Below are 12,215 nucleotides of genomic sequence, written 5' to 3' on the forward strand. Positions count from 1 at the left end.
AGCATGTGATACACAGTCACAGAATGGTAACAAGATTTACAGAGAACTGAACAAACAAGGTGCCATTAATGACATTACACTTTCAACCCCTTAGCCCTTAGGTAATAAGTGTTCAGGTAAACTAGAATAATGATCACTGCTGCTTGACCTAACAAGATTACAATTTCAGCCCACGAACCCTTAATTAACAGATATGCTCCCACATTCCCCCTTTTGTGCTTACTTAAGCACAATAAAACAGAAAAGTAGCAGGGCCATGACAAATGAAATTAAAAGCAGTAGGCTTACAGTTTAGTTTCCAGTTCCATCCATGGGTCATGATTGGCTGCTGCTTGATCCAGCCTCATCTACAATGGGGATTTATGTTTTATATTATGATGACTTTGGGGACAAGTTAGGCCTCATTAAGGTTCAGCAAAAGAGGGGAATCAATGTAGGTACAAAAACTAAGCAGTGCACCAATTCCACAATAAATGATAGTGTCCACTGACTGTGGGGAGAATTGGGCTTATGTTCACCTTTCTTTTTGTTTCAGCAGTCAATAATGCCCACGTGTTACTACACTGGAGGATTAAGGTCAGCACCGTGTGTAGTATTGCATACAATCCTGCAAAAGCAAGAAAAGCAGTCAACGCATAACACAGCCAACAAAGGTTCATCTTCTTAAAATCGAATTACTGCAAGACAGAAGGATCAACATTGGTTCCATGATTCCATTATCCTCATCAGTTCTCATCAATTTGGCAAACTATTCCGTATTCAGTAGAACCATTTGTTTATTTGAAGATACCTTCTTTCTCAATTTAGAGGCACATCCAGTGTAACAGGTCAATCCAAATCTACTGGCTACATATATTCTTAATATGATTCCTACCCACTTTAATAATGTTAGACCAGTGACTTTAAGCCAAATACTTAACCAACAAAATGGACCCCAGCCACAACCACCACTGTCAGACACCCCTTTTTCCACATCTTTCTCGTCTTGTTCAATAAGCTGAGTGATGTTGTCAATTCATGTTTGAAAGTCGTTGATCCATGAACAACATTCAGGTCCAACAATGGCACAGGCACCTCTTTGAGCATATAACACATAATCCAAGGCCATCTGATCTGGTAAGGACATCATTCTTATTTCCAATGTTTCCTGGTTCGCCAATCCCATTGCAATCGCAGTTTCGTTTGCCATTTGGCGAATGCATGTGCCAACTTATTTATTTCATTAACAGCTTATAGATTAGACTCCCTACAGTGTGGAAACAGGCCTTTTGGCCCAACAAGTTCACACCGCCCCTTGAAGCATCCCACCCAGACCCATCCCCCTATAACCCACACATCCCTGAACACTATGGGCAATTTAGCATGGCCGATCCACCTAGCCTGCACATCTTTGGACTGTGGGAGGAAACCAGAGCACCCGGAGGAAACCCACGCAGACATGGGGAGAATGTGCAAACTCCACACAGACAGTTGCCCGAGGCTGGTATTGAACCCGGGTCCCTGGTGCTGTGAGGCTGCAGTGCTAGCCACCATGCCACCCCTGTAATTTGGTAGCGTAGCAGCAAAGAAGTACCACCATCTCGAGTATTCAAAATTCATGCTATGCTTGCTCTGCTTCATACAATGATACCATGTCCATTCAGATGATTGAGTGAGGGACATTCCTGAGAGTCAAAAGGTGGGGATATAATGCACTAAGGCAGAGAGTCCGTTAAAGTTAATGGGCAACCAGGAGTAAGCTGTATGTTTACACACTCACATGATCATTTCCATAGAGTTCAGGCTACATTTCTTTTTATATTGGAACATGTGTAGCAGTGAGATCTGCATATGCTGCCAATGTTCGTGGGGGTCTCCATCAAAGGCAGTTTCATTTCTAAATCCATCTCTGGCTGGTTCTTTATGCACGTCTTGGTCTGTAATTATGTAATGACAGTGGATAGGATAAGACTACCATAACAATTGGATGTGTAGTGATGGGTATCCTTTTGAGAACCTCCTAGCATCTCATACATTTTTGACTCTTCTGACTTATCCCTCCACATTTTATTTGGCTCATCGGCAGTTTATATCTTGTGGCATCATTGTGTTGATAGCCATATGGATCATCTATGTGCAGGAGTAATAGTGCACACAGAGCACAGTCTGGGATTGGAGTCCCCTGAGTAGGGAAGCATGCTCTCACTGACCTAGGATGTGGAGAGCATGTGATCTTATGCTTCTCAGGTACAGGTCCATTGTTCTTACTCCTTACAGTTTGATGAACCTGTGACCATTCACTGTATAGATTAGGATTTCCAGGTTGTAAACTAGTCAATTGCATACTTTGCACCTTGCTCCTTCGGCATTGAGGGATAATGTAATTAAACCAAAAAACTCTCTGTTGTACATGACCTGGTCATTGAGGATAGTTGAGGAAATAAACACAAATGGTTTACTGGGCCATAAAAGTTATATTTTTGCTTAGTGGACCATTAATTCCATTTGAGTGTTGTGTTGAAATATCACATGCACTATCATCAGTTGAAGCAGTGCCAGTCAAATTACAATGACATAGTGCTGTGCCAAACTTGTATTTGTCAGGGTACTATTAGCATTCATTTAGAAAATTATGGCATCTTCAAGGACACTTTGGTTTAATGCATGTATGCAGTTGGTAGGATTTGCTCTTACAGAAGCCGGGTGCTGGCAAATTAGTGGAGGACAGGTGGATAGTAGGTATTGGGACACTAAAATCTGTGTCTGATCTGTATGCGGTGCCAATCCCACTCTCACTTACTCCCAACCTGAGGACTAATATCCCGATAATATAGAACAGTCTTGCCTTCACGTCAGCATCTTTTAACAATGATTAGAATATACTCACTTAGGTTTTCTTCTTATTTTAACTGCAGTTGGTTATTAGCAGCACATCATATGGTCCTTCCATCTGGGCATCAACACCTTCCTGTTAAACCTTTTAACCAGTACTTGATCCCTGCTTGGATATCTGGAATTAAGGACTCCATACTTAGTGATACCTCCCGCATTTCTGCCGTCTGTAAATGACAGAGTAATAGCATGTTAAATTCATCAAGTAGATCTGCGTTTCATTATTGATTGCATGCAAATCTCTAAAATGACAAGGCTTAATCTGAGAGGGAGCCAGTGCAGCCTTCCTCAGATAACTTCCTCCACCCTCCTTCTGCTGGAGTAGGTTTAGTTTGCTTATGGGGATGGGTTTGTATTATCATCAGATCAATCGGGAGCATCTCCAACCAATGTCTGTCCGATTCTGGTGCCAGCTTATTAGCTAACAATGTTTTTAAAGTACCATTTGCTCCTTTTACCACTCCCAATGATTGTGGGTGATTGGGGCAATGCAGGTACTGATTGATCCTTAAAGCTTTGCTGAAGTCTGCATTTAACTGCGCGGCAAAAAGAGAGCGATTGTCACTAGAAACTGTCTGTGGAACACCAAACCTAGGTATATCATCACTCAACAAGCGCTTAACTATTGTCTTTGCATCTGCATTTCTGCAAGGATATGCTTCCAGCCATCTGTTAAATAAATTGACAATAACTAACACATATTTATAACTATTATTACAGGGCAATTGAATGAAGTCCAATTGTAAATATACAACAGGTCCCCATGTCGAGGTAGTATGGTATTGCTTTGCTTTTAATGCTTTACCAGGATTGTTCAACTGGCAATATATGGCAAGCCTTTGCAATCCGGTCTGCTTCTTTATATAAGGAACCCCTGGGCAATACCAGGAAGACAGAATTCTGTCAACTACCCCCTGTTTGCCAGTGTGCATCCATGCGTGGCCAACCTTTAAGGGGATGAGTACAAGTGTAAGTGGTGCAATGAGTCTCCCATCTGGATGTTGCCAAATTCCAGTAGAAAATATGCTGCAGGCAACCCTCCTTTATCCACGACACATGCAAATCCGTAGCTTCGTGTTGCATTTCAATAACTTTTTCCATAGTTCGAACAGATAGGGGTTGGAGTTGTGGAGCCTGTAAGGGAGAGTCTTCACTGGGAACTAATAAAACTGCAGGAGGCAAAGGAACCGCTTTAGCTGCAGGGTCCACGTGAACACTTCCTTTGGCTACTTGATCAGTTAACGTAGTCTGAGCTGCACACTTAATAGCTATCTGTTTGAGAAATAATATGGCAGATAACAAACAAAAAGGACAAGATCGCCATGCTTAATGGCACTACCTGATTAAGTCAAGAATCCCCTATTCTTCCAGTGCTGTCCAAAATCATGAGCAACTCCAAAGGCATATCTAGAGTCAGTATAGATACTAACCGTTTTTCCTGCAGTGACAATGCAAGCTCTTGTAAGAGTACACGACTCAGCCGCTTGTGCGGGCAAAATGAGAAGGCAGTCATCCTGACTCCATTACTTTGAGGTCCAAACAAATGCTATATCGTATATTGGTACCATCAAAGCATTTGGTAGAGGTACCATCTGTGTAAAGGGAATCTGGATTCTGCAACAGGGTCTCCATTAAGTCAACTCGGGGAGATGCTTCGAATTTAACAAGGTCCAAATAGTCAGGTCAGGCATAGGAATCATTTTCGAAACAACTGGTAAAGGGGTTCAGGAATGAAGGAGGACTTACAACACCAGAATGGACAATAATAACGGCAGGGTCATTTAACAGGACAAGTTCATACTTTGTCGGTCGAGCTGTAGTCAAATGCTGTGTTGCAGTATTGAGGAGCAACTTCTTTACACCATGTCCTGCTAAAGGGCTACCAAGAGTAATATTTCGAGCAGACATAACTGCTTAATAGGCAGCAGCCATCACTTGCAGACGGGCAGGATGTACAGCTGCAAATGAATCCAGCTTTGAAGACAAAAATGCTAGAGGGCATTATCAGTCACCATGTTTCTGAGTTAGGACTGTGAGGCTAAAACCATTTTTGGTAGACACAAACAGTTCAAACGGAATTTTGTACCATGGTGAGCCAATCCCTACATATTACTGTACAAAAATATGTCATCCTCATTATCTGCAGCTGATTCGGAGGATCACTGGGGTTATATTCTATATATTACCTGTTTTCCTGGTTTCTGATTTCTTTTTTCCTTTTTCTTGTTTTTGTTTGTCATGAATTTTTAATTCTTTTAATGTTTTAGGTAATCAATTTGGGTGACATGTCACTAACCTTTTCCTACTTGCATTATCCTTCCATGAGGCAAGCAAAGTCTCATTTTTCATATGCGTAGCTATTTCCTTCCAGATGCACCATATCCCATATTCTTCTGGCTCAACTCATTTTTTTCCCATATTTTTCCTTCCATACCAATACATTCTGAACTATATAGAAATCTAGACTGCCTAGGTCCACTTAGAACAAAATTTTACTGCCGGATTTTCATGAGTTACCTCAATTATCTCGTTTGCAGTTTTTACTGCTGTCGTGACTTTTCCCTTTGTATCGCTAGTCTTCCCCATGCTTACATTTTATAGGGAATTAACCTTCCAAACCTCGGTCAAACTACCTGGGACCTAATTGTGAGTCCATTTGCCTGGGAAACTGTCAACTCACATCATTCCAGAGAGAGGGAGGAGAGATAATAATCAGCATAGGAACTAATAAGGTAAACTTACCGTGGTGGCTACTTTAATTTGTTTGCAACTTCATCAGTCCCTTCGTTCGCTGCGAGAAGTTGTCAGTCTATTGGTATCCCACTCTCATTGTCAAGTTTATGTGGAAGATTATATGACTGGGTTGTTTGAGGACCACACAGACACATTCTTGTAAAGCAGACGATATATTTTATTCGTACAAGGGCTGTTTTTCTCTCCTGACAGCAAGGTATTGATATATGAACTGTCAGTCTGAGATAGAGCAAAGAGTTATCACAAAGCCTGCCATTACACACTGCCTATTATTAGACACTAACAGTCCTCATTAACAGCTATTCACCCTACTAGCCAGGTCACTATCAACTTCTTTGTCTATCCAACTGCTTTTCTCGCTCTTTAGGCTCTATCCTTTCGTTTACTCCCTACCCCAACTCCCTCCCTATTTACTGCATATAAACCAATGTTTTCTTTGCCACCATCAGTTCTGAGGAAGGGTCACTGGACCCGAAACGTTGACTCTATGGTTTTATTCAAAGATACTGCCAGACCTGCTGAGATTTTCCAGCAACTACTGTTTTGTTCCTGATTTACATCATCCGCAATTCTTTCGGTTTCTATGAAGAGCAAAGGTTTACAATACACACACAGTGGTTATACATATCTGGATAGATGCAAATTGTTCCATTTGAGAGTTGGAGCAGGCAGTGGGCACATGAAACACCATCACAGAATAGAAACAAGATTTACAGAAAACTGAACATATAAAACGTGGTGAATGAGATTACAGTTTCAACCTCTTAGCCTTGGTTAACAAATGTTCACGTAAGGTAGAATAATTGTCACTGCTGTTTGACCTAATGAGATTACAATTTCAACCCATTAACCCTTAGCTAATAGATAAGCTCCGACAATGCAAAGCATATGCATGGTTCTAGAATCTGCTAATATAATGATTTCAATTGAGGCACTCAATTTATCCTGCTATATTTCTTTCAAAATAACACCCACAGAGTTATTGCAGTTTCTGCAGTCATCACAAATATAAAAGAGTTTTAAAAACATGAAGATTCCCCAATTTACCTGTGTTTTAACTCTAGGTTAACAAAAACATGGACCAGGTTTCTGACCTCAACAGGAATTACTATTTATTACAAGTAAAGAGATTTTAACTACAGGTAAACAATTATAAACCAGCAACATATAACTCTGCCAGTTAAATCTCTAATCCACTTTTAAACCTCCGCAATCACACTTGTGTGGACTGATACAAAAAAATCAACAATTTTGGCAGAGGGAAAAACTGGGAAGGCAGTTCAGTGGTCCATGTCTATAACATTGGCTGGGATGATCCTTTTGCTGATCAGAATGTTGCTTTTCAACCTTCCTTCTCCAGCTTTTTCACTTGTTTACAGAAAGCTCAAGGTAACTGGTTCCCACTTATAATGAAAAAAGCTGAACAAACTGTGGATGCTGCAAATCAGACACAAAAATAGAAATTGCTGGAAAAGCTCAGTGCGACTGGCAGCATCTGGGGAGAGAAAGCAGAGTCAGCGTTTCAGGTCAAGTGACCCTTCCCCAGAGCTGATAGCAGCTATGAAAATATCTGTTTATGTGCAGAAGATAGGATGGGGAAAGGGTTAAGGAGAAAACAGTAAAGACAACACAGCGTGAAGCTGGAGGAACACAGCAGGCCAGGCAGCACCTGGGGAGCAAGAAATTTGATGTCTTGGGTCAGAAGCCTTCTTCAGACCCGAAATGTCAACTTTCCTGCTCCTCTGATGCTGCCTGGCCTGTTGTGTTCCTCCAGATCCACACTGTGTTATCTCTGACTCCAGCATCTATAGTTCTTGCTATCACTGCAGAATAAACAATAGGTGGAGATACAGCCCAAAGAGAGAGAAAAGCAATTAGCCAGACAAAGGAGTGGATAATGATCCGGCTAGGAGGGTGTACAACTGTTAATGGGACTATTAGTGGCTAACAGTGGTATGTAATGGCAGGCTATGTGATGCCTGTGCCAGGCTGTTGGGGTTTGGGTAAAGACACAGGAGAGCTCAGACCATGAAGTTATTGAACTCAAAATTACGTCTGGAGGGCTGCAGGGTCCCCAGGTAGAAAATGAGTTCACCGATCAGCTCTGGGGGAAGGGTCACTTGACCTGAAACACTGACTCTGATTTCGGTCTCCAGACACTGCCAGTCCCACTGATCTTTTCCAGCTTGCCCCTTAAGCTTTGCTGGAGCAGTGCAGCAAGCCTGCGACAGAGATGTTAGCCAAGGAACATGGTGGCGTGTTGAAGTAGCAGGCAACTGGAAGCTCAGAGTCTGTTTTGCAAACAGAACAAATTTGTTCTGTGAGTGATCACCCAGTCTGCACTTTGTTTCCCGAATGCAGAGGAGGCCACATTGTGAGCAGTGAATGCAGTAGATTAGATTGTGTGAAGTGCTGGTAAAGAGCTGTTTCATCTAGAAAGTGAGTTTGGGCCCTTGGATACTGGGGAGGGAGGAAATAAATGGGCAGATGTTGCATCCTCCGCTGTAGCAGGGGAAGGTGCCTTGAGACTGTGGGGAGGTTTTGGGAGTGAAAAGAAGCATGGACCAGGGTGTCCCGGAAGGAGCGGTCCCTGTGGAAGGCTTAACAGGGAGGAGAGGGGGATATGTGTCTGGTGGTGGCATCACGCTGGAGGTGGCAGAAACTGTGGCCTCCTCCCACCCAGCCAGGCTATCCTCTGCATATAATTCTGCATATAAACAGGCATTTTCCTAGCTATTATCAGTTCTGTGGAAGGGTCACTTAACGCAAACTGTTAACTGTGATTTTTTTTCTCTATAGATGCTGCCAGTCCTGCTGAGCTTTTCTAGCAATTCTATTTTTGGCCCCACTTGTAATGATCTCTGACTTGTTAATTAAGCCACAGGTTACAGCAAAATAATGAATGGGATATAAACTAGCTTTCTTTAGGTTTTAGATGCTGTTCTTGTAGAATAAATAGCTTCATTCCCGAACATTCATATCCCAAGCTGTTCAGCCACCTGGGAACCAATCACATAGCTGTTGTCAGGCAGAAGATCTTTGCTATTAATAACTGATACTAGTCCCCAGTACAATCAGCTATGTGTTGCCAGCCAAAACTCCATTCATACATATGCCTTGGCACCAGTTCATCTGCAACTAGATATCCCCAATTGTCTGAACAAACAGCAGTGTAAACAATGTTTACAATGAGTGTCAGTCTTCTAAACAGTGTAGTAATCCTTTCATGATACTTGATTTTTAAAACAATTCTTTCCTCATTTCAGTCCATAATCAAAAATACACGATAGAAATGGCATCAGCAGAAATAATTTCTATGCACGTACATGTCAATCCCTCTTAACTTTTTGGAAACACAAATCAAATAATTTCCTAACTTTCTAAATTTGAAATAGTATTACTTTAATTTTTAATGATTTCACCCCATATGTATAGATTTTAGTATTTAATTCAGTTAACAGGATGCTAAATGCTTGGGAGTTAAAGGTTAACAATGCCATCAGACTGAATTAATTAGATCCAAGTGTCTAGTAGTGTCTCATGTAATGTCATAGTGGAAGCTCTACTTCTGAGCCAGGAGGACTGAGTTCAAGCCCCTCCTGCTCCAAAAGTGTTTAATAACATGTCCAAACAAGTTGATTAGAAAATATCTAAATGTATACAAGAAGGCTCATGTGGTATTTAGTCTTTCTCTCATTCTTGTGTTTCTGTCCTAGATCTGCTGCAATTTTCTAGTGCAACACAAGCTTGGAAGAGCAGCACCTTATTTATCACTTCAACATTTTGTAGCACTGTCAGAGATCCATCTCTTAAATAAGACATTAAATGGACACTACTGAGCTCAGTTTATGGCTTCAGATTATAATATCTGTGCTCCATTTTGGTATATTCCACCTTCTCCCGCCATTTCCCAATGTTTTGTTTACATGGCTTATGGTTTTGCTTTTAGCAAAGCTGCCTTGACTGATGTCCTGCTTACTCTGAACCTATGCCCCTTCTCTAACACTAATAGCATTCTCTTTGCTGTTTGTTCTGTGAACATCTCCCTGATCTTTCCTCATGCTCTGCTTTCATTTCCTACATTATTTTAAGGTATAAAACCTGTCACTTCACTTATAAAGAAGGGTCATATTGGACCTGAAATGTTAATTGTGTTCCTCTTTTCAGAATTTTTTTATTCATTTGTGGGATGTGGGCATCGCTGGCTGGCCAGCATTTATTGCCCGCCCCTAGTTGTCCTTGAGAAGGTGGTGGTGAGCGATCTTCTTGAACTGCACCAGTCCACCTGCTGTATGTTGGTCCACAATGCCAATAGGGAGAGAATTCTAGGAATTTGATCCAGCAACAGTGAAGGAACACTGCCAAATCTGCTGAGATTCTCCAGTACTCTCTGTTTTTATTTCAGATCTGCAGTAGATTGTTTTCTTTTGCCTCAGTTTAATGTCTTATTTAAGAGATGGACCTCTGACAGTGCGAACAGGACAAGAATGCCACTAACTGAATGGCAGTTGAGACTTACAGCTAATATGTAAACTTTGCAGTCAAGTGTACAGTGACAATACATGCATATACATCCATCAATCTTCAGTCAAGCAAATTATGGGTATCTTTGCCAGTAGCTACACGTGTAAGGACCTCAGTAACCAGGCAAAGAAAATCTCTAAAGCTGCCCCTTCAGTTTGTCATCATTCCACCGTTCACCCTTCTTTTTCCTTAAACCTTCATGCAAGTGGTCTTTTATAGGCTGTAAACCTTCACCACATGATGGCAAGTTCCATTTGTACCATATTAATTTTGAAACTAGATTAGTGCAAGAAAAAATCTTCCAGAGAAGGCTTTGTTTCTTGGATCAAAGCACAACACTGCTGGCTTCAGGTGAATGTCAATGAAAGACTATGTGTATAATAATCCGCTATCAATTTGGTTTATGCTTAATTTTATTACTGTTGTCGGCCCAATAACACAATACAAAGTGTTTCCTTATACTAAGAGGTTTACCATTAGCAGAAAAATTGTTGTCAGTGATTGCCTTCACTTGCGTGACATTTGGAATTGTCATAAGTCGCCGCTGCGATGGAGCAGAGATTATGTCATTTGATGTCTGCATTTTAGCTTTACAGGGACATTTGTTTTAAAAAAGGGAAATTATCAGTTGTGCTATTCCAATTACTTATCTTCTACACTGAATTTTCTCTGAGCTGGAGGGCATTTGAACATAATTACGCACAAGGTTTGTTTTTTTTTCCTTTAACTGTGTCACAGTTAACCAGGCACCAGAAAGCACACAAACCTTGTGGCATAATATGTCTCTCCCATGGTTTGGAATATACATGAATAAGCACATCATTAACGGTATTATTTTTCACAACTACCTGTTTCATACAGTTATCTGTTTGATGGAAAATTCACCCACTGGATGATGTCTTGCTTTGAGATAAAATGGAAAGCTGGGTTCAGGAAATTCTTGTGTTCTAGAATGAATAGAACACAGATGCAGCACAATCAGGTGAGGGGTAAAACAAAGTAATTTCAAAGTTGAATACAGCCTGAATACTTCTCTGTTTGATTAGACAAGACACAGGTTAAGACACAAAAAAATTACATCAAATCGACAACACATTTATTAAGCTTCAATATAGGTGACATAATGAGCAAAAGCATGCTTTGTCTTAGAGTCATATAGCCCATCAAGTCTGTATTGACCTGTCCGTACTAATCCCACTTTCCAATAATCTGGTGTGCATGGAGTTGGAAACAGAATGGAAAAGAAAGCTTACAGTTCATTGATCATGTACAGTCCCATCAACTTGGCAATTAGATTTTTATTGTACATGATAATGGCACTAATAAAATTTCTAATTATATTGAAACTCATCTTAATGTGCAAAATAATGTGAATTATGATATGAGTATGGCAGAGCATGACAGTACCATTTTGATGAGCTTTTTCCCTCCTTGTCCCTTTATTACCTGTTTGCTATATCATTGTCTCTGTAAATATCTGTAATTCAAGCAGATTGAGTTGACAATATTGCTTTTCCATAAATGGATTCCCATAGTACCACATCTTTCAGTGAAATGCCACAGATGTCAAATAATGGAATTAATTTACTGACTTGTGACTGACAGCCACTACTGAGCTTTTGACGTACAACACTGCAATTTGGAGTCAAACACTCATCTACTTGAGCTATTGGACCACATAGTTTAATTTCATATTTTGGATATTTTTAATAGTGAATAAAATGAATGTGCATTTTTGTATACCCCTGGGTTAATAGCTATGTTGACTAAAAGACTATAATAATATTTGCAGAGAATTGCATTGCCAGTAATGTAACTTCATGGAGTAGCTGCTTCCTAGGCTGTAGCTGAAAGCATTGCTTCATGTGGATAAGGCAGTCTCTGGATATCATGCCATTAAGAAGCAGGTAAATTTAAAACTGAATATTTAGCCAGTATATTTGAGATCAATGTCAGTTAATGAAAATAGCTAACTTCAACAGATGCATGCAAATTTAATTGGAGCAAGCACAACAATACTGTGAGTGCAAGAGGTAAGAGACTGGGAAGTTGATGGTGAATGACTG

At 40.6% G+C, this 12,215-nt stretch overlaps 1 long non-coding RNA gene across 1 annotated transcript in view; it reads right to left on the reverse strand.

Moving 5' to 3' along the window:
• Positions 1-512: 512 nt before the first annotated feature.
• Positions 513-12,215, reverse strand: part of LOC132210093 (uncharacterized) — a 46,698-nt gene continuing 34,995 nt past the window's right edge. The window contains exons 2-3 of the long non-coding RNA XR_009446290.1: positions 2,867-3,038; positions 513-607 (exon numbers count right to left, since the gene is read on the reverse strand). This is a non-coding gene — a long non-coding RNA (uncharacterized LOC132210093). The remainder of the gene's footprint in view (positions 608-2,866; positions 3,039-12,215) is intronic.

Source organism: Stegostoma tigrinum, chromosome 10 (assembly GCF_030684315.1).
Source record: "Stegostoma tigrinum isolate sSteTig4 chromosome 10, sSteTig4.hap1, whole genome shotgun sequence".
Taxonomy (NCBI): domain Eukaryota; kingdom Metazoa; phylum Chordata; class Chondrichthyes; order Orectolobiformes; family Stegostomatidae; genus Stegostoma; species Stegostoma tigrinum.